We start from the raw sequence: 22,422 nt of genomic DNA, 5'->3' as shown, positions 1-22,422 counted from the left end.
CAATCCAAACACTCCCAACCGGCGAAAGTTTCCGTTGCGCCAATTGAAACATGTAGCGGACACATCGAGCCAGTTGCAAGTCGAGTCAAGGCGAACATGTTGCAAAGGGATGCTTTGGGGCTTGGGTGCTGATTTCTGGGGGCTGTGTTTTGCTTTATTGTTGCGGCAGTCTGTGGCACGCCACGTGTAAATGAAATATGAGAGTGAGCCAGAGTGCCTATCCGCATTGAATGACATCGAAGCTTCTAGAACTCGTTGAGTCGCCTTTTGTCTCTTCCAGGAAATCAGCGTCAGCATGGAAATCAATGTGCCATCAATGCGTTTTGATCGAAGTTTGAAAAGTTTTCTTTAGCAAAAGTCCCTGAAGATGGCTCCAAGTTTCCACTTTCATTAGCATGTCCCGGCACCGGAAAAGTTTGCACCAGAGCTCTGCAGAGATACAAACAACAAGTGTCGAAAACTTACATCACCGAAGCGGAAACTGCCAAAAAGCAAGCCATTTATGTTGTGTTTACCACCCAACTTTCGGGCCAGCGGAAGGAGCATCCAACTCGAACTTGTGTGCAGGAAGTTGGCCAGGCCAAGTGGCGAAAAAAACGTGGCCTAAAGCAGACAGTTTCGCAACGAACTCTGAACGCAGCAGTCGAGCCGAGTGCCCAAGAAGCCCGAGTCTGAGTTGAGTTGGGGGACCGAGTCCCGTCCCGATTCTCGATTCTCGAGTCTTGAGTCCCGAGGCAAACAGTCGATATGGCAACCAGGCCAAAAGAACGGGAGGGGCTGGCCAAAAGGGCAAGCAGACGTGTCCTCGTTCCAGGACTACGACTTCGGCTCGATCCGATGCGATTCGGATGCGCTTTCGGTTCGGTATCGGCTTTCGACGCACTGCACTCGCTGCGGCCAGAGTTTTGAAGTTCCCGCTGGCCGAGTTTCGAATCAGTTGCCGCCGACTTGTTGGGTCATTTGCATATAAATCGATCAGTGCGCCAGTTATCGAGCCATCGCCACATAAGCAAAACATTTCAATTAACTAACGATCAATTATTAGAACTGGTTAAGAAAGTGTCGCGATAAAGCCCAGTGACTTCCCGCACTAAATAATTCATTATCTGAGTGAGTAGTTTCGTTTTCTACTACCATTTCCTCTTTCGGCATTGAAACTTTCGCGGACTCATTTTCACGGCTGTCGAAAGTTTGGTGCCGCAGCAAATTTAAATTACTCTAAAACAACTATGCCAGTTGCTCGCCTGTGGAATTCGCCAAAAATGTATTTTGTGTCAAGTTTAATTTATAAAAAGTGAACTATGCATACAGAGCAACAGGGATGTGTGGCTGCTCATTAATAATTTCTGTTTCACTGTGACTTTTTAATCGAGCTCAACTCACGCCCTGTATTGAATGCGATCGATGGCGCAATAATGCTCTTAACTAAAATGCTTATTAAATAATAATTTTTTACGGAGAGCGATATCAATAACAATTCAGTTGTAAAAAAGTGTAATAAGCGGTGACATAAGGATAGTTAAATTTAATGATGATTTTAATGACAAAAAATAAACGTTGGCATTTGGTGTGAAAATTTGGAGTTTGTCACTCGTTAATATTTAAATATTTGTTTGGCTCAGCAAATGCGTTTTCCGTGATAGTAATTATTTTACGCAAATAAAATGCTTGCAATAAAATTTAAATGGCTTCAATTACCTCGAAATTCGTATACTTGATAATCCGATCTGCCTGCATTAAGTCGCCTGGAAAAGCAGACAATCTGCTGAAGCAGATTTATTCACCCGGATTCCGTGGCATTTCCTTTACACACGAAACTGTCGCTGATTTGATTACCAAAGAGCAGAAGGAGCCAATGAGATGAAAGCGAATCCACGGGCACGGGAAGCCATGAAATTTTAATTTAACTTACTGCCTTCTACGCATTCCTGAGCGTTGATGCTGCCTCTTTTTTTTTTTTTGGTGGGTCCAAAACGCACAAAACATCAACGCTACGTGCTGCGGCATCAAACTAAACATGAGCACAGTGCAATTTTATAGCGCCATTGTGGGTAATTCGACTGATTTACCAGGATCAGCAGAGCCAGACACATTTTGATATTGTCCTCCTTGTTGCTTACATTCAATTAGGCGTTCGCACGAACCGAGAAAACGGGGAATACCCCCCGGATAGTCCTTTTCCCCTCTTCGCTTCCGTACTTACATATGTGTGTGCGTGTGTTTAATTACACATTACGTATACGCCACATTTGACGCATTGTGGCTGCTGTACTGTGGCTTGTATATTTTAATTAGCGCCCGAGAAAATACACCACCCATCTGTTTGCTTCTTGGCTTCTGTTTGTTTTCGTCCGTTACGTTACGGTTTTATGGTTAACATTAGTCGAAAATTGTCGCATGCATTTTTATTGGTCCATTACTTGTTCCGTTTAATGGCGAAAAGTGAACACATTATAAACGCGAAATTGGCCAAGCGAGAAGGTGATAAGCTTGCATCGGGTGAAATAATAATAATTAAAAGTGCATTTAATGGCCCTAAAAGTTGCGCATTCGCCTCCAGGGCGATATGCAAATTTATCCATTACATCAGCCGCAAAAACAATGGCAAAGTCGGAAAACTGCAATTAAATGATTTATCTGGAAATGAGATTATCTACAGAGTGGGTAAAGGGGCATTCATCAATTAAGTCAATGTGGCTGCTTGATTTAAAATACGAGTATGCCACACATACCTTATGGCAAAGTGTATTTCCCACATAATTACATTGAAACATTCTTCTGCCTGAAATAATTCGAAAGTCCACGGGACACAGACAAAGAAAAGCAAAGGACGAGCGAACCAGATGAGCTTCTGAATAATAACTCAGACCAACTGGATACCCAAATCCGAAACCCCAACTCATTTTGAGAGCTTGCTGTCTTTTGGCTTTGTGACAAACTGTCACTTCGCAACAATTACGAGTCTGAACTTCTTTGTGACCTGCACCTTTTTTCGGTCTGACTCTTAATGAGCCAAAAATATGAAAAGGAACATGAAGATGATGGGCAACAGCCTTACGTCGCCGTGGACAAACATTGCATTGGTTGTTGGTGCTGCGATTTTCACGCTTGTATGGTTTTCCTTTTCTTTTTTTTTTTTCAGCGCCCTCTTTTCCTTTCCACTTTTGTGTGGGGCCTCTTGTTTTGGGGCCTTCACCTTCACTGGTTGCGTTAGGGCCATAAAATATTTAAGGACCTCTGAATGCACTCACACATTTATGAAAGTGTAAATATTTAATGAGGAATGCCCTCTGCTTCATAGTCAGATTTCAGCGACGCTTTTCCACGATTGCTTTGCCCTAGGCTGGTGGTTCTATACGGACATGTTTAACACATCGGAACACCTAGAAATACTCATGTCCACTTGGAAAAACTCCAGTCTTCAGTTGATTTATTGCATGGTGTCTTATTTAGTTAATAGAAAACAAATACGTCTGCGATATCTGTATAATCTGATCAACCTGGAAACTTTTTTAAAATACTTCTTTTATGAATGTGCCGCACATATGTGGCTGTGTAACATATAGTTTCTTGCAGTGCAGCAGGAAAACGGGGCAATGGCTGCTGTGGTTTTACCGGGTCTTTTGTGGCCCGTTAGCGGTTTAACGTTACATGTGGCGTATGCGTAATGTCAGAATTTTACTTCCCTGCCAAGCAAACGGCCAAATGGCCAGCATGCATTATTAACTCGCCTTTGTCCGGCTATTTCCCGTTTCCTTTCAAAAACCATTAAAGGATGCATGTGAACGTGACAAGAATATTAACTTTATTATGAGATGCCTAATTAAATTGGGTGATGAATGAAGGTCGCGAAAAATAGATGCCGTTCTTACTCAATCAACTCACGCAGCGAAAGGCAAAGTGAGGCTAACGAATACGGAAACGGAAACGGAAATGGGGGCGTGGAGTTTAAGTAGGGGACAAGTCAAGACAAGCGCAAGTAATGAAAGCCATTAAAAATGGCGGCGGTTTAACTGGAAAATCGATACCCGAGTCGCAGTAGCAAAAGGAGTGAACGGCAAAATGGAAAAGAATGCAGGTGAACCATATAACTATAACATATATATATATATGTGTATCCAACTTATATGTGTGCTTGTGCGCCAGGACTCCACCCAGTTTTATTCAATTTTTATAGTTATCAAACACACACATACCAGCTAAAAGTCGCCTTGAGGATACCGGGAGCATATCCGCATTTAGAAAAAGGGGTATGGCCAGTTGCACGTATTATTATTGTGCGCTAGGCGAGTATATTTAACCCGCAGGATGATATAACCAGCGCATCGTTTGCGGAAATTAAGACATGAACCAACTGCATGTGGATTAAAGAAAGCAGCTAAACCGACAATTTCCTGGAATTAGCTGGCACGCACAAAGTCGGACTCGGACTCAAATTAAACGGCGGAAAGGAGGCAGATCAGTGGAGCAGGCGCACAAGATATATTCATGGCCATAACTCATACAGGCCGAGTTGTTGATTTCGCTCAGTCATCGGACATGAATAATGCTGGCTAATGTGTCGCCAGGGAATGGCTAATGAAAGTGCTCGGATAGATCACGTTCCAAGCGCAACAAATTGCCAACTAGCAGTTATTAAACTCAGTCATTAATTATATTTCATTACCAACATTTTCGTTAATATTGCAAAATGTGAGTAAAACACAGAAATGAAATACTGATGCCTTTGAATAAACTTTGTGACTGCGGAATAAGTAACGATATTGAGATAGCTGCTTACCTTTAGTATTTATAAATTCAATACAATAATGCGTATAAGCAAGTATAATAGGTAAGCTTTTCAATAACATCACAGATGTTGCGCTATGTTACTTTGAATACATCATCTGGAAAACGCGTCATAAATTGCCCAATCTGCTTGCGAATTGTGTTCATTATAAATGATTGGCTTGCATCCTTTTCTTGGCTTCTCGTTATCCCTTCTAAATCAATTCCAACCAGCTTATCCTTTTTTTCCGTGCCGACAGCAGAGTTATTTTTCAATGCTAATCCGAGCAGCACCTGCGACATGTCCACGCGCATTCCAATTGTGTCACTTTGGCTTACACAACAACCCTATCACAGCGAGCCCGTCTGCCCTGCGCCGCTTAACCCCAGCACCCTTAACCCCAGAAAGCCGGCTGCCACCTCTGCTAACATCAATCGAACGCGACAACTAAGCAAACACAGTGCGCTGGAAAGTGCAAGGCGAAAGTGCATTAAAAATTCATTAGATGTATACGTACGTTGGGCCCCAACATCCAGTACATACACGGAAAATAAAAATGATGCAATTTTTATAATTTCTATTTATCTAGTATACGTATAATACTTATCTTCCAAAACTTGTGTTGTGTAGGATACAATTGGTGGTTTTTCCATTAGTTTACGGTATCTTGGTGATTTTCTTAATGGCTAATGAAACCAAAAAGGTATTTTGATGCAAATATTGTGGTTTGATGATATTTTATACTGAGTATTTTTTTCAACTGTGCAATCACCGTGAGGGGAAAAAAGTATCAGAGGAAGCAGAACATTTGATTTTCGAGGCACCACGATGTCACGACGCCCCACGGAGCCTGTAGACCAGAAACAAGGCGCCTCTAATTGGCACAAATTTTCAATGAGCCCCGTGCCCGCTGCGTGATCATTCCCTGTCCACGGTCAGTGGGTGGTTTATGGTGGTTTTGTGTATAGTGAACCACCGCTCACCGGCTGAGATGAAAAAAAAAACCCCACCCCACACGGGCATTGGCCGCTGTGCGGTATTTTAATGCCGGGCACGTAGTCGAGCGCACTAATGGAATTAAACAAATTACTTTATGGTCTGGACCAGCGGCACAGGAAATGTAAATTTCAGCGTGGACACGACCACTTTGGCCCGGAATTCCCAAACAACTCTCACGCCATCTTATGGCCACCTGATCCGGAGCACCTGCAGTTCCGGCTAAGCTGAAGATCTCCGCCTGCTGTCCCCAGATGGGCATGCAATTTTCAACATTTAACTAGTTGGCACCCGGAGCACCGGAGCACTTGGTACGTGCTGTTGTCGTGTTGGTTTTCCATCTGTTTTCCCACTGTTTTTCCTCGGCTTTTCCATTTCCTTTTTATGGCGCTCAGGCGAATGTACTGACAATCGTCAAGTTCATGCCGAGCTGCTGTTCTTGAACCTTGTGCCAACTGTGTGGACGGACGACTGTGGCAAATAATTGCAGGGCCAACACTCCACGCAGCTCCTCAAGGTTCACTGACATTTGTTGGAGCGCTCAATTTGATTAAGTGCTGGGGGATTGGGCAGCGGATGCCTAGATTGTTGGATGGAGAAGGAGGACCAGAGCCAGCTCCCCGGTTGCCCAAGGCTGGGAATGGGACTCGCAACGAAATGCAATTATGTGCAAGCTCATGACACCCGCCAAACACCCGCTCAATGCCAGGAGAAATTGCATTAGACCTCGCCGGCGCAAATTGTTTATTACTCACGCAAGGCGGCGAGTTGTCCTCAGTTCATCAGCAAGATTTGCATAGCCAAAGTTGCTGCGCACTGCGAGAAAATTGTAGGAAATGTCTAAGCGATTTCAAAATATAAAGGTACTCTCACACTTTTATTCTTGTGACTTAAATCCCGCTTTTAAACAATATGCTAGCACTATTTTTGTGCAATATACGAGTATATGTATTTTTGAAGTGGCTGGTGCTAAACTAAAGGATTAATGGGCAGCTTATATTTATCCTTAAGCCGAAAAGGAAAGGATTTGTAGCGCTCAGCTAGGACACGTCTGGCATTCCGGCGAAGGTAAACTGGCAGACCTCTGGTTCTGCGTTTTAATATCCCAGCTCAGGGTGGCGATGACGATGGCGAAGACGAAGGGAAGAATATGCCACTGTCACACTCGACGAAAACGCTTTTGTCCCTGCACAAAGATGGCAACAGAAACAACAGCAGCGCAAGTGCGTGGAGGGCGAACTCTAAAGGGTTTTTTTTTCTGAGGTTGAGGCTCTGAGTGGCAGAAGGTGACAGCAGAAAGGTGGGTCAGCGAAGGGGGAATGGAAAGGGAAAGGGCTTCGTGGAGGAGGTCCTGCCTCCACGAGAAAGGCCAGCTTCTAACAGCATTACACTGGCACTGTGTCGGGTGTAAATGCCTTTACTCTTACTCGCTTTTTTTTTGTGGACGGCGATTTGCACGCTGCACTGCACAAAGGGAAATAAATGCAGGCATGTGGGAGCGAGTGCCTCTATTTGGATCTGAATTTGTGTGAGTACGTGCTTCTTCAAAGTCCCAGGGGTCACTGCTGGCCATATTTACTCGCACACATCAAAAATAAAGCATGACCAGCTCTGCATGGTAACTATTTTTTATGAAAATAAAAGGACTCTCCCCTTTTGCCTCCCAAGAGAGTTCAGCATTTTTTTAAACTGTTAAACATTTATATATTTACGTATGAAATGAAACTGTGGCTGTGTTGACACCTTCCCTAACCTAGGTTCGCCCATATAAAGCCAAGGTTGCAGTACTGCGTTGCAAATAAACACTTATAAAGCTCTTAGCCACACACATTTGCAACACCCATGTCAGAGTCGTCTGAGGTAACAAAGGTAAAACACTTCTGTCTTCTGTATTCTGTCTGGTTTTTTCTCACAAGACTCACTTTTTATCTATGCATAATTACTTAAATAAAATGCTTGTCTCGTTCCCGCCGGAGGACGTGGCCACTTCATGGGCGAAAGTGTAGTAGATGTTTTTTCTAGTATTCAAGTGGTAACGTTGGCATTTCAGAGTTTGTGTTTCGTCAAGCGAGAGAGCTGGAAATGGGAAATGATTCCGGAGAAATGCAAAACTAAAATCTGGCCAGGATGTGGTATGACTGTGTTTTTTGGGGCCAAACACAGGGCTCCTGTTATGACGAACTTGGCTTGTTTGTTGCTCTTGCCTGATGCCGAATAAACAAAGTTCCCCCGCTGCAAAGTGGGCTCCTTGAAAGCCCTAACTCGGCCGCCCCACTTGGCATAAAGGCAATAAAATTTGTGCATGACTGCGGGCATTATTTTTGTTTTTTGTTTTTTAACTGTTTTGTGTTTCCACAGGAAACTGTTGTACTTTCCTTTTTTTTCTCTCCCCTTTAGCCACCCTTGGCTTAACGTTCTGTGCTTTTGGCTTTTGTCAGCTCTGAAATTCCGCCTAAAGATGGGAAACAGGTCAGGGGTCAAAAGGAGAACTGAAAATCATATTTAATTTATGCGCTATTTATTTTTCATTCACAACTCGATTAGATTTTGTTTGCTAGGCCGGCAAAAGTTTGACGCCAGTCCTGAGAATGCCAATCAGCATTCATATGCATATGAAAAACAATAAAGCATTTTGAATTTCTCCGTAAAGTGAGAACGCACTCCCTGTGACATTTTTTTTTCCTTTCTGCAGTTTCCGACTGCCAATGGCACTTGATATGCAAATTGTTGGCTGTCATTAATATGCACATTAATTTTCATGGCCGTGCTTTTTTTTTTTTTTATGTATTTATTTATTTTCCTGCCGTGTTGGCCCAAACGCAAACACATAAACAATATATTTGCAAGTACGTACGTCAACGGCGCTAAGCGTGTTATCCCATCTCACGTGTCTGAGGGGAAGCGAATTTTAGGAGCCCGTTAAAAATGAGAAAAAACCCGGACACGTGAACCGTGCTCGACTTACCGTCGTTGGTAAATTTGCCCGCCCCCCGCAGCCACTGGCAGCTGCATAATCACATGGAAAACGCTCGTCAGAGCTTCAGCTCTTCTTCAGAACTCCGCCCCACACGTGCTAACTAATCGCTGGAGGTCGTTCTACCGATGTCTGACTGTCAATGACAGATAGCAGGGACCACGCGGCGTATGGGTGTTATAATTTACAATGTGGCTCCAAAGTAACAACGCAGCGTTGGCAAGTGATGAGCATTGTGTTCCAGATGTCTGTCTATCAGCTGCCGATAGTTCGCACTCCTAAAAGATCATCATAAATGTGTTTTGCAGTCAACTTTCTTTTTCCCTTTCTTTTGCTCGCCATTATCCCTTTTTCCCCTTTCTTTTTTGAGTAAATTACTATTATTGTGTCTCTAACACCACTAGCTATTGTCAACGCGCACCATTCAACATGATGGACAGATAAATGAGGTGTTTATGCCAGCCGAGTAATAAGCAAACGCGCCAGAATGTAACAATTTACACGTCTAGACACCGGAGAGAGTTGCTCCTGTTACTGGTAATTAAGGCTAATTCGTGTAAGACTCAGCCACAGCACTGTTTTCAGCGAGTTTGTAGCAGTATTAAACACACCACATTAATGCAATTATAAACACACTTCATTCGCCGCTACTCGGCTACAGCATTTTAAACAGACACGTGGCAAGCCAAAATAACCACAGAACTAATCTCACAGCTGCGTGCTCAGTTGTCCGTGTCCAAAAAGCTATTTTCCACTAAATTAACAAACGCAACAACGAAGTAAAAGTTTGCTTTCTGATATGTGCATTTCCTGTCGACTTTTAGCAAACATATTTCAGAAGAAATGTTAAAAACATGAGCGAAAGACCCACTAGAGACCGGAGAGCACAGAATACAGAGTACAGAGTACTTTGCGAAATGTTCACTGTGCTCGCCTGTGTGTGGCATCGGAAAGTGCACCATGGCGTATGAGTGACACATAAAACTTTAACGCACACTTTGCTGAGTAATTTTTGGCCGGAATCAGATACCGCAGATTGCGGGGCCATAAATTATACGGCCAAGCAGCTGTCGGCCTGTCATCCTGCAGCTCTTTGGCTCCCATGTAAACAAAGCCGTAAACTGTAAGGACGAAACTCAAGCAGCTGCCATGGTGGAAATTCTCAGCCTAATTGCATTCATTTAGCATGGCAAAAGGGAAATGCAGTTTCCGCCGCTCAACGCCTTCTACCAATCACTTTGGCTTTAATCATTAAGACGTAATTGTAAGCCGGAAATCCGTGCGCACTTTCAAGTGCATTTCCGCTTCGAAAAATATAACGAACTGCCGTGAGCGCAATGAAAATTGTCATTTTTACGGAATCGCAACGGAAATGGCAGCAAGCGCCTGACTTTTCTCTTTTGCTCGTTTGAATTGGCCTCGTGCGCTCGAGTGTATGCTATAGATTTAAGTTGACAGAATGCCAGATCGAAACTATTGACACAGAAATTTAAAGCCAAGCTCATTGCTCATCGCCTTTGATTCGCTTTGACATCCAAACACCCTGGTTGCATCGCATCACTTGGTCGTGGAATAATCTGAACCCATTCTCCGGATCGTTAATAACGATGGAGCGTGTCAAATGCGCACAAATATTTCGAAGAGCAGCAGATTGGGTCGGGGTGATAAAAGTTGAACTAATCAATTTTTCGCATGATTGATGCCCAATTGTGCTGCATTCTTTGTTTGCCCTCGAGCTTCGTTTGACATTTGTCATCAGCGGCTCCAGACAAAAATACATAGTAACACGGAGAAAAAAAGCATAACGATATGCACAAATAGTAGCACTGGTAACATACTACCTTAAAAATAATCAACTTTAGAGGGTTTATGTATGGAAAGTTGTAAAAGCCACATCATAAGCAACAAAATATGTAAAAAAGTTGATATGTTCTAATATATAGTAAAAAATGTCCCACTTTTTATTAAACAATTTGTTGTGTCAAATACCTTTTCCATAGAATGGCTCGACTTTTGACCACACTGGCGAACATTTTTGCTCTGTGCCGCACCAAATTGTTTCAGTCGACTGTGCAGTGTCAGGATGGCCAAGGCGAAAGTTGAAAGCTTTCCCAATCCCCAGACCCCAGAACCCAGACCCCAAAGCCCAGACTCCGTATAATCGCATCACCGAGTCCTGCGGCTTCATGTCAGCCCTTTTTTCCAGTTGATGCGGTGTCAGCGGCAGTCTTTGTTGGTCCTCGTGATTGGATGTTCGCCGGGGAAATTGTCATATTAAAATTGCCCCGTAAATCGGGTTTTCTGCCGCAGCGATCCGAACTAATCAAATGTGAAAATGTGCACACTCGCAGCTGTCGTGCAATTTTGAATTCTTTGAAATGACATTAGCCTATCGGTTGACCAATGCAAATGTCAGTTTGGTGTGGATGTGGGCTCACTTTTTGACATTCCGATTGCACACAGAAAAACACATCTGGTAATCCCACAAAATGCAATGCTCAAGGCTAAGAGTCACTCAACTTTCAGGACATCCTGCAGGATGATATGCAAAATGAAAAATGCTTAGGGGACAAATCAATTGCCCGGCACGGCTAAGCAACAGAATTGAGCTGTTTGTGCGCGCAACAGTGCGAATGCGCATTTTTTTCAAGGCCAGCTCCATCAATCAAGAAGGAAAGTGTTTGTGGCGTAGGAAAATTGTAGCCATTTTTCAATGTATTTTGTAGCCAAGAGGCCAGATAAACATTGCATTTGAGACGCGTGCAATCGATGATACTCGCCCGATTCGTGTGGGTTAATTAAATCCGTATGGGGGTGGCGGAAAAAGCTATTTACACATTTAATTGACGCATTCTATTTTTGGCCCAAAAGCAAACCATAAAAAATGCCGCCATATTTTTTGCACCAACCAGTGACGACAAAAAGCACAGAGAGAGTAACTCAAAATGTGGCAACATGCGTAGTAACAACAATCAAAACGCTGGCCTGTTAAGTGGCTGGGCAAACAATTTTATGGCCCGCTGCCTGTTTTCTTGGCCTCTATGAATGTTTATCGCTAATATTGGTTATATAGCCACCATAATAACAAACCGCGGCCACAATAATCACATGTCCGATATACAACACATAGCCCATTTAATTAACTTGCGCGAATTTTCATCAAAAACGCAAACTTTGACGCGTGGCTGATTTTGGGTTGGGCTCGAATCGACGAAGTTGCGTTTGATTTGCTGGATTAATTCATATATGGGGCAATAGCCTATCAGCGGACTTCGCCTTGAGTTTCAACACTTTTGCCGGCAACTGTACGCATTGAATTTTATTGTTGAACTAGGGTAAAAGTTTGTTCGCTTGACTGGCTACCAATTAGTACTTTTGGGGCAAAGTGTTTTCGCTCCTGAGTGCTTAATATCGCAGCAGATAGCTATAGTGGCTGGAAACATGAAAAAATAAATATGTATAATTAAAGTGAATTTTTGCAACAACACTTTACAGTGACACAGCCACCGACAGACAGGGTGCCAATCATCTTGGAAAATTATTTCAGAGGAAAGCCCCCATCGCGACAGGCTTATTCATTGGCATGTGCACCTTGAACCCGCCACCGGCTGAAGTCGCATCCATTGTCGCCAGACAATAACAAGTTCGGGAGGAGGAAAATGAGTGGAAAGAGGAGAAAATCATGTCCGAACTCAAGTGAGCGCCCTTCAACCCGAAATTCCCAAAAGCCAATGCACCGGAGGCTCCAGAGAATACGCCGCAAAATATATGAAAACGAAATATTGTTGTGGGGGGACTGCAATTCTTGGCGTGATATTTGCAAGATTCAAAATTGCTTGCATTTATCGCGTATATATTATGTACGCTATTTGCATATTATTTATTTGCACGAGTTTATTGAACTGCACACTTAACCCCTTACTTCCTCTTTCGAATGCAAAGTAAATAGTCGCAGAGCTTTCGCTGTTTGCCCTTTGAGTTTATGTACCTACATTTCTTTTTTCAATATTTAAGTAAATTAAGCGAGCCGAAATAAATGCAATTTCCCAGCAGCGGAAGTTAATGTAATATGTAAATGAGTGGATGCGCATCAATTGAATTTTACACTGCCCAGTAATTGCATTTTAAATGCTTTTAAATGTTTTTAAGGTCAAAATGCAGCTGCCTTTTAGCCACTGGGCAATCAATCAGCCTTGCATGCAAATTATTTGTGCTCTGTGAGTGGCTGGCCAACGCTGCGTATGATGGATGTACGAAAAGTGCATAATTGGATTTGTAATCAATATTGATTCGTGCCAAAAAAAGAATGCAACACAAAAGCGAAACTACGCCAATGATCGATAGACAAAGGCATCCATCTCAATAGTTTTGTGCCACTAACCCAGTTTTTCGGGGGCTCAAACTTGTTCGTTGCCAAGAGGTTAAAGTACGGCAGGACATTAACCCACAGCTGACCCGGCAGCCGAGTAATTCAATCCTTTTCTGGGCAGCATCCTCGGCGGAGATCGCCCTGAGGTATTAAGTTCCTTTTAGCCACGTGCCAGCATCCTTCAGCACCTCCGCCCTCCCGCCGTCCACGATCGCAAGTAAATATCGATGAGGGGCTGTTTTTTTTTTTGTTCACCTCTTCGAGCTGATTTATTTGGCCGGCACACACTGTGCGGCTTGTTTGTCCACTTGACGCTCATCACGTTTGGCTATTAAGGCCATTAACACTTCCAGTCTTCTGGCCCCCGACTTTCCTCTCAGCGCCGGCCTTTTGACTTGGTTTCGTTTTTGCGGCTTTTTTTCTGGGACCTTATTTCAGCAGGGTGATTTGGGCTTATTGAAATGTTTGTGCTTTGTTTTTGGCGAAAGGGATATGAGTGTCTTAGCAAGATAAAAAGGCAATATGGTCCTGAGCTACGATTCTTTTTTTCAGTACTCTTTAGGAAACCTCGTGAACGAATTTTTCCATTACAATCATTTTCAATGTTAAATGGTCAACTGCACGTAGGTGTAAGAATTGTTTTTTCTTCAGAATTACTTGTTCGCAGCTTGTTAACTTGCAACTTGTTGACGGAATGGAAAGTTTTTAATTTAAGATGTTTGAAACTGTCAAACTTGTCATGTTTGTAATGCAATAATGGCGTTTAGTAAGTGCCCGAACGTCAATCACACTTTAGAGATACCTTCAGCTCAAATATTTCAACAATTTTTTACTGCGGCGATAATTTAATGTGGCACATTCTATCACTAATCACTGGGTTTTATGAAAATATCATACCCAACAATACTCTAATAAATCACTAGATAGCGTATACATATGAATATTTATCAATTTGCTAATTAGGGCTTTTATGAAATTGATATGTGTACGTATGAACTGTGCAATCAGCTTAAGTTGGTCTACACTATAATTATAACCCAAGAAAGCCATATAAGAATTTTCTGGAACTTTTCTTTCCTTAGCTTTATTAACATTTATATTACATATATTAATTTAATACTTGGCTATACTTTTTTGTTTTATTTACAACATGAACTCAGAGCTTTAATAAGATTTCTATATGCTAGACATTACTGTTTAATCTTAATCAATTCTTAGCTGACCAAATTACTAGTCTTGTCTGTAGTTTGAGTATATAAAAGCATATTCAAGTGATTTCACTCTTGCGCCATTTTTATTGGACCTCGCAGCTTCGCACATCGTAAAACCAAGAAATATAAACATCATTTGACATGCGTGACTGGGGTTTAAGCTCGTGTTGAACTTTTAAGCCATGCTTCTGCCGCGTGCTCCTCAAAAATGATTCCAGAACATCGAAAAATTTAATCAACTTCGCAATCGCCAAAGAATTCCCCAATTGACTTACTTAAAATTTATTGCATTCGCTGAGCTTCTGAGAGCCTTGTGTCACCCGTAAATCAATGGACTGAAAGACCTTAACTATTGTCAATGAAAAATTATATCAGTCGATTTGATTTGTCATTTAAAAGACGAGCAATAGAAAGCTGGCTGGAAAAGTTTGTTGTCTGGGTATTAAATAATACCAATCGATTAAATTTGTCTGTACGAGCAATGGAAAAAAAATATTTCTCTCTGAAATGGAAAATTTTACATTTTAATTTATATTTCATTTGGGCTTGCGTGTTCTTGTCAAAAAGAAGGTATTCAATTAGGAATATTTCTTGTTTTTTCCTTTTGATTAAAGAATTTGTCCCTCGGACAACAGAAACTTTTCTTAATTGACTTTTAGTGTCAGAGTTGCTAGAAAGTAAAAAGAGTGTGAGCTGGACTCATGGGAAAGTTGTATTTAATTTGCTAATTGTTGCACTTAACGGCGAGAAATGCGAAATTTGCGTGCCACAAGACGGAAAATTAGTCAACAAAAGACGGATGCGCAGCGGCTATGTTTGAGATCGTATAAGCGCGAAAATACATTAAGCTGTCAATCTTCATTCCGCACACAAACTTACGCAAGTCAGCCGACTGAAAATATTTTGGCAGCGTTGAATAGCCGGAGGGCAAAGGGCAGGGGACAGCGTTGAGTGGCACTTTTTGAACTTTGGCATCGTCGAAGTTTGCCTCAATTGATTCGAGTTGCCATCTGATGCAGACAGACACACACAGACACATCCAGAAATTCAGTCAGCTGCCAAAGGGCAACAAACAATTTCAATAATCGACTTAAATGGAGGCACTCAAAATGCTTTCTCAAAAGTCGACAGGTAAGAAATTCGAACCTCACAACTTCACAATTTGCCTTTGACAAATCTGGGCAGAGTAACTGATCATCCACCACAGAGTTCAATGGGTCTTTTGTTGAGCATTAGCTGACATAACTTGAACTGCACCACCCTCGATGCCAAAGGTCGAGTAATCAGTGTCCTTTTCAGGGCAAAATCATTGATTTATGGCAGGCAACCTTTGCGACTTTGACCAACTTCTTTGTCACATGAGAGCGTATGAAACCTGCCACCTTTCGACCATTGATATGCCAAGGGAATATTGAGTTGGGTTCGAACTTCCAACCAGAAACGCCCAAAAATATAAAGACATTCAATGTATATCAACATACATCTACACTTAAGCTGCAACTGACAATAGGGGTATTATTGCTGTTTGCATGGGGGCTGGAAAAATATTTCCCCCATTTTATTGACTCAACTATTTAGCAAAATGATTGTTTATTGTTAGTTTCCATTGTCTGTTTGTATCGCATAAAATGTTAATAAGTCAAGAGCAGGCACAAGACGATGACTCGCATTTTCCATATTTTTCCAATCTTCCTACCCGGGGCTGAATATTAAATAGTTATTTTCCTGTTTATTTTGCAGCTTTCCTGCCCGCAATGTCAAGGACATTGTCGCATTGTCGTTGCCATCCGCTCGGCTGAAGCTAATTTCATTGAGAAGGAAAACGAGGGGATCCTGCCAGAAGGGTAAGCAATTGCCAACAATTCCCAATAGGAAACGAAAATGGTAGGAATAGGATAACGCAAAAGGTCAATAGGCCAATGGATACCCTAATCGAAGCTAAGAATTTAAAAATCTCTTCTTTAGTGTGTTTAACTTTGGGCTATTTTATGCTGAAAGCATCCTTGAATGAATTACCATTTTCAAAAGAACGGAATAAATGAATTTTAATCCCATTGAAAGCAGAGTAGAGTAAATGATACCTGAGAAAATAAAAGCCAATTGCTAATAAATTGTTATAAGTTCGTTAGATTTTAGTGTAGCGTTAGCTTTTTAAAAATTTTTTTCTAATTCTTATTTTCAAATTAATTTTCATACAATTTTTAAGTTTATTTCAAGAAGTAAACGATGAAAGCAAAATTGTTAGCTCAAAAATTCTAAAATTTATTATCCATTTCAAAGATAAAAAAGGGTATTTAACTCTTGACTTGCCTCGAATTTCCCAGCCATCAAGGCTAAAATAACAGCTTCCAGCTTTGTTCTGCCCGAAATTTCAATCAGTTTTCCTCACACATATGTGCCTCTCTCACTATATTGCCCGGTTTGTTTGTGCGAGTTTGTGTCGAAAATCATAGTTATTTTGGGGGCACGTGCACACACATACGATACTCACATACCCATACGATTTCTTGGCTTCTAAATTTTCTGAATTTCTCCTGACAGCTGAATCCGAAAAAAGTTACATAAAGCCTCATTGTTTCGGCACAAATTGCAACTTTTGATTAGCACTCTGATGTAATAATCAACTTTGGGCCACAAATCCTGCCGTCGAATTTGCTGGGCAGGAAAAGCGGTACGGCTGGCATTGTGAGTGGTATTCATAAATACATATTATTCACTGAATGAAGGGTTCCCTTGTGCCGAAGCACTATTATTATTGGCCTGCCATACTCTGGAGGTGGCATCGAGCACTGCCTCTTATTTATTGAACCCCTCCACCTCTGAACAAGCACTATTGTGAAGTGGCGCCTATTGAGTTTCTTCGCTTTAAATGGCTAAACATTCCGAACGCCTCTGATCTGAAGTTTTTCCGCAAGTTGAGCGCTTTCCGTGCCATTTTCGCTACTGTTGCCATGCGGACTGCGAGTTTGGGGAACTAGAAGGCAAAGTAATTGCTCAAGTGAAGTGGTAAAGGTCTCTCAGTTAATAAAAAAAAATTGTCCGGCTTAATTCTGTTAGCTTGCTACTAGGGAAATTGGTGAGTGTCTTAAAGACACAATACTGAATACTGTAAAATTATACTACATAAGTTTTGAAAAAAGTTTCAACACTAAACTCAATCAAACTGCGTGATATATGTGATTTCATGACCATTGTTCCGCAGTGGGTTAAAAGATAAACGTTCTGCCGATTACGTCTTGGGGGGATATGAGTAACTTCTTATCAAAGGCCAACACTTTTTGCCACATACAATATGACGCAGATAGACAAACCAGCAGTTTCATGGTCCTTCGCTGCCCATAAATGTCAAAATAACAATTGCAATGCCTTTGAAGTGCAATCTTTTCGCTCAGCTTGCACATTTAATGGCGTTCCACTCTCACTGCACTTCAACGCTGAGCTCAGAACTGGAGACGCCAATGGCTCATATTTCCTAGCTGGACTCTGTTTATGATGATATATTAATGTGCCAGCCAAGAGGTGCCATAAACTGAAGCCACTTGAAGCCACCAGCCACTCGATTGTGGTGTTTTAGGGGGGGGGGGGGGGCAGGGGATCCATCGAGATTGCAGCTCTCGGGATCCACATGCCAAACATGTTATACCTCGCATATATATTAAACGCTTAGTTATATGCTACTTAACACTTCCCTCCATTTATTTTTGCTCGAGAGCGAAAATTGTTTATTTTCATTGCCATAAATTTTGATGGCCAAGCTGGTCGTGCCATAAATCTTCCAGTTTAATCCCGCTTCTCCCGTTCGATAATGCCTCTTTGCATCGCAACCTCGTTCGAATGGCTTCAGTTCTAATTGCTTTTCCAATCAGCTGCATTGACTCTTAGTCTCTGGACCTCGGTCACATGGAAAAATCAGTGGAAGGAGGCGCCTCATGCGTCAGCTAAGTGTCAACTTTTTGAAATTGCTAATCATGCGAGGAGCACACAAAGTCAGCCATTCAGTTCTCCGTCCGAGCATGGGGCCAAATGACGTTATGTGTTTGTTCGATAAACAAAATGTTGTGGCTATAGAGACGTTTTAGTACGCACACACAATATATGGGCAATATCTTTTTTTCGTATATTTCACTTTATGGCTAGGCCAACACACTTACCCACATGCTGGCCTGCTCTCTCAAAGGGGGAAAACGGAAATACGAGCTGGAAAATGGGTCAACGGGAGTGAGTTCCCAGAAAGTCGTTTTTCTTCATAAAGTTCACGTCAAACGTTCTCACGTTCTCACGTTCCTTAAAGCGAAAATGTGAACTTCAAGCATTTTGGTAGAAGGTGTCTAGGCGTATACTTAACTTCGTTGGTTAATTTTTCATTACTTGTTTAAAATAAACGGCAGACAATTTCGCATTGAAGAGCAGCCGCATTTTATTTAAAGAAACTCAATTTTATATTTATACAAAACATTTTTTATGATTTACAGCACAAAAATGAAGACGTCACTGCTTGTCTATTATTAGCATCTGATTTACGGCAAATAAATGAATGAATTTGAATGTGCAAACTCGATGAAACTTTTTCAATGCGCATATTACGTATACGCCGTGCTGTGCGTTGCCTATTAACTCACGCTGTGCGTAGGCAATATTTCCTCCTTTGACAGAGAACTCATTCAAAGACTCGCTGTATACGTAACGTATTAGTTCATTCATTAGAAAAAATAAATTGTATTTTCGTTTTTTGGCTGCCTGCCAATAGCGAACTAACCGACGGAAAAACTTATCTCACGTTTTCGGTGAGTTTGTGCTTAAATTTATCGCGAAATAAGCCACTGGCCACTTTCTAATCACGGCCAAGTGATTTGGCATTACCTTTGAGACTTTCTGTGTGTCAATGTTGGCCTCATCTATCACGGATGCGGATGTTTTCGGTGCCACACTGTCCCTGATACAACATTCCTTGATGTCATATCGATTTTCACCAGACCACATGCCCCATTCCCATTCCTGGCACCCCCAGAACCATGGAACTCTTCCCTCGTTTTGAATTGGACACGAAAAAGTGTCAGTTGACTGACGGAACTCGTGTTTGCGAAATTGTTCGATTATCTTGTCTGCGCATTGTTTTTTCATTTTTTTTTTTCACTTTTTCATGTAGTCTTCCTTGGTTAAGCCTTTGGCTTAAAGGTGTTAACTTTATCGGCCCGGTCGCACTGGTCAGCAATTGTCCGTATTTTGTTCACTTACAATGCAAACACTTGTTCGCCGGAATGAAAAGACATTTGATATTCATCGCTCCGCGGTTGGTTGGCGTTTTACCATTTACCATTTTATATAATTTGTTTTTCATTGAAAAATATGAAATATAAATTCCCTTGCGATATGCTTTGGCACGTACCATTGGCCCAGCAAACAAAAAGAAAATAAATAAATAAATATGTAAGCGAAAACAAAGTATCAACAACAATTGAACTGAATAATTCGGTGGAATTCAAGTAATTGGAGACTTGAAGTCATTTCGCACTGAGAATGGCGACTAATGCGTTACAAATTCGATTTCTTTCAAACGATTTTTAAAACTAACTGAAGAGAAAAACCAAGAACCATTTTATTTGCTACAGAGCCATTAATCAGAAGAGAACCTTAGGCCTATAATGCAATAATAAATTCCCCGCATGTTATCATCTGCGACCAAAGGCCTCTAGAGCAATTATTAAGTATTGTGCAATTCATATAAACAAACTATTTATTTGCCCTCGTTCAGTGCTCTGCACTTCATTTCCTCTGGTTGTTCCCCGGATTCAAACGGGTTAATAAATACCTAATAATGGGTTCATTCGAAAGTTCTAGTCGGATGGATCCGCCTTGTCAATATCCGGAGTAAATAGCACCCATTAGGGTCCATTAGAGCCACAGAAAGTATATGAATAAACATGAGCGTGGATCTATAGCGAATATATTTGATCCGAGGGCATCATTAAAAAATTACTACCTACGTCATCGGTCAAAGTCTGCGAAGCTATGGGACTTTACTCAAGCAGTTTAAGATAATTTCGTTGAGCACTTGGTTTTCTATGGCGTTTCAGTCAGTGACTGCTGGTATTCACATCTTTTATACCCTTGCAAAGGGTATATGTACAGCCAAATAGATTATATATATTTCTGATCGGTATTGGCAGCAGACTCGATATATAAAACTTCTGCAAGGGTATATAAGCTTTGGCTTGACAAAGCCAGCTATTTTTGCCGTATTTTTTTTGCAACCTTGCAATTTTCAACACGATTGCATTTTGTGACCACAACAATGGCAATTATCAGGGGAGGGGTCGCCAGGTGGGCAACCTGAAGCCAAACTGGCAACCAGCTCGCTTAGAACGCGGTTCAATGAACCCTCAACTTTCGTTAGAAACGCCATTCCGGTGGCGACCACAGAAGGCGATTAAATTAACCACCGCCAATAATTAAGGCAATTATTATTTTCGATTTTTTGCAACTTGGTAGTTGGTTTTGCTGCCAAGAAGCCAACGATTTTATAGTTGATGCAAACGAAGTGCAAGACCGCACGTGTAAATAAGTAACTTTGGCGTAACGAGTCCGCAGGCCAAACCCTCAAAAAAAACTAAAAATAACAGCAAATACAACGAGGTAACTATTGTAAACAAGTTCAAGTCACTAACGACTTACAAGTTCAACATCTATTTTCGGCTTTATACTTTTTGTGGGCAGCTTAATGGATCTTTTCCATGCATTTAACTACAAAAGTTGTAAGCTGTAAAGTTCGGATTTCAAATAAAATTGAATCGACTGTTGATTCTATGTTTGTTTTCCCAGCAAATGAACAAATAAAATTAATTGTTACGATTCTTTCAAGGAAGATTCCCACATTTATATTTTAAATGTAAGCATACAAAATTAATCATAGTTGTATAAAATGAACTCAATGCGTCAAAATTATTAAATTAAATCAATGTGTCCTTCAATTATTGCAAAATATATACCCCCGTATGAATATGCATGTGACAGGCCATTTCTGGGCCAATAGGTTGTTGGCCATTACCAGAACATTTAACTTTGGACCAATGACAAGCTTTTATTGACTTGGTTGTAATTAATGTTCATTAACAAAATGCAATTCATATTCCAATTACAGTTTCCAGCCAACTGGCGGTGGGTAAACTCATAGTATGTATTTTTCTGACCAGTTTATATCGCAACAAAGTCGGTTGTTACAAAACTGATTTGCAAGGGAAATGCAAGATTTCCTAGAAACAGCCGAGAGCCCGAGAGAGTCGTAGAGCATTAACCCGCTTATCTGGCTGGAACTTTTCTTTTACACGATTTCCATGCAAGATTTACGCCACTCGATGGCCTTGAGGTGGTGCTGGTTTTTTTTTATTTTCATAATCATTCCTCGGAATCGAAAGGGCAGCTATTAATAGCTGAAGTAAAACCGCCAAGAGGTCGCACCAACTGCAGGCGGCTCAATTATAAAATCGTAAAATATAGACATACTTTTTGTTTAACTGATTTACCTGCTCGATTTTGGCTTGCTTACACAAATATATTCATTACTTACACCGCAAAAAAATGTAACCATCTTGATCTTAATATTTTAAAAATAAGTGTACTTTTATTGCATAGGTATATATGTAGGTAACTTTATGTAGATAGTAAAATTCATAGGCATAATGTAAAATATGATACTCTCCACTATGGCAATTTACCATGCTCTTTATACAATACAATCAGATAAATATTTTTTCCTGTGCTACATTTCGTATGAAGTTCACTTCACAAAAGGCCTCCGGCTGCCAGCTGTACTGCCCTACAATAAGTATATGTATTAAATCAGGGGGCTGGGGAAGTGGATGGCCTAGCGTGCCGCTGGTGCGTTAAACTGAACGATATTATTTAGGCCAATAAAACTAAACTGTTCGGTTAGCCGAACACACTCGTTAATGTAAATGAGTTTTAATTAAGAAAAGACCACGCTGTCAATCCATGGACACTTACGCCCGCCCCCTCCCGCCACGAAAAGAGCTGATTTAAGTGCAGCAATTGTAAGTTTAACGCCTTTAATGCCACGCCTTCTTGTCGCATTCTGAGAATGCCCTGC

The 22,422-nt window shown here is 41.3% G+C and overlaps 1 protein-coding gene and 1 long non-coding RNA gene across 3 annotated transcripts in view; one reads left to right on the top strand and one right to left on the bottom strand.

Annotated features, from left to right (window-relative positions):
- Positions 1 to 619: 619 nt before the first annotated feature.
- The window catches only part of LOC26535095, a 34,525-nt gene continuing 12,722 nt past the window's right edge, over positions 620 to 22,422 (top strand). Inside the window, exons 1-2 of one of the 2 annotated variants that reach the window (XM_039375402.1) lie at positions 620 to 1,110; positions 16,059 to 16,162. The gene's annotated coding sequence lies outside the window, so the exon portion shown is untranslated. The remainder of the gene's footprint in view (positions 1,111 to 16,058; positions 16,163 to 22,422) is intronic. The other variant, XM_039375403.1, reaches the window with a different exon arrangement.
- On the bottom strand, positions 1,511 to 2,996 carry LOC120321740. Its single transcript, XR_005561454.1, has 2 exons — positions 2,070 to 2,996; positions 1,511 to 2,011 (listed from the first exon to the last, which is right to left on the bottom strand). It is a non-coding gene; the product is annotated as an uncharacterized LOC120321740 (long non-coding RNA).

Source organism: Drosophila yakuba, chromosome 3R (genome assembly GCF_016746365.2).
Source record: "Drosophila yakuba strain Tai18E2 chromosome 3R, Prin_Dyak_Tai18E2_2.1, whole genome shotgun sequence".
Classification (NCBI taxonomy): Eukaryota; Metazoa; Arthropoda; class Insecta; order Diptera; family Drosophilidae; genus Drosophila; species Drosophila yakuba.
This window is presented reverse-complemented; position numbering and strand designations above follow the sequence as displayed.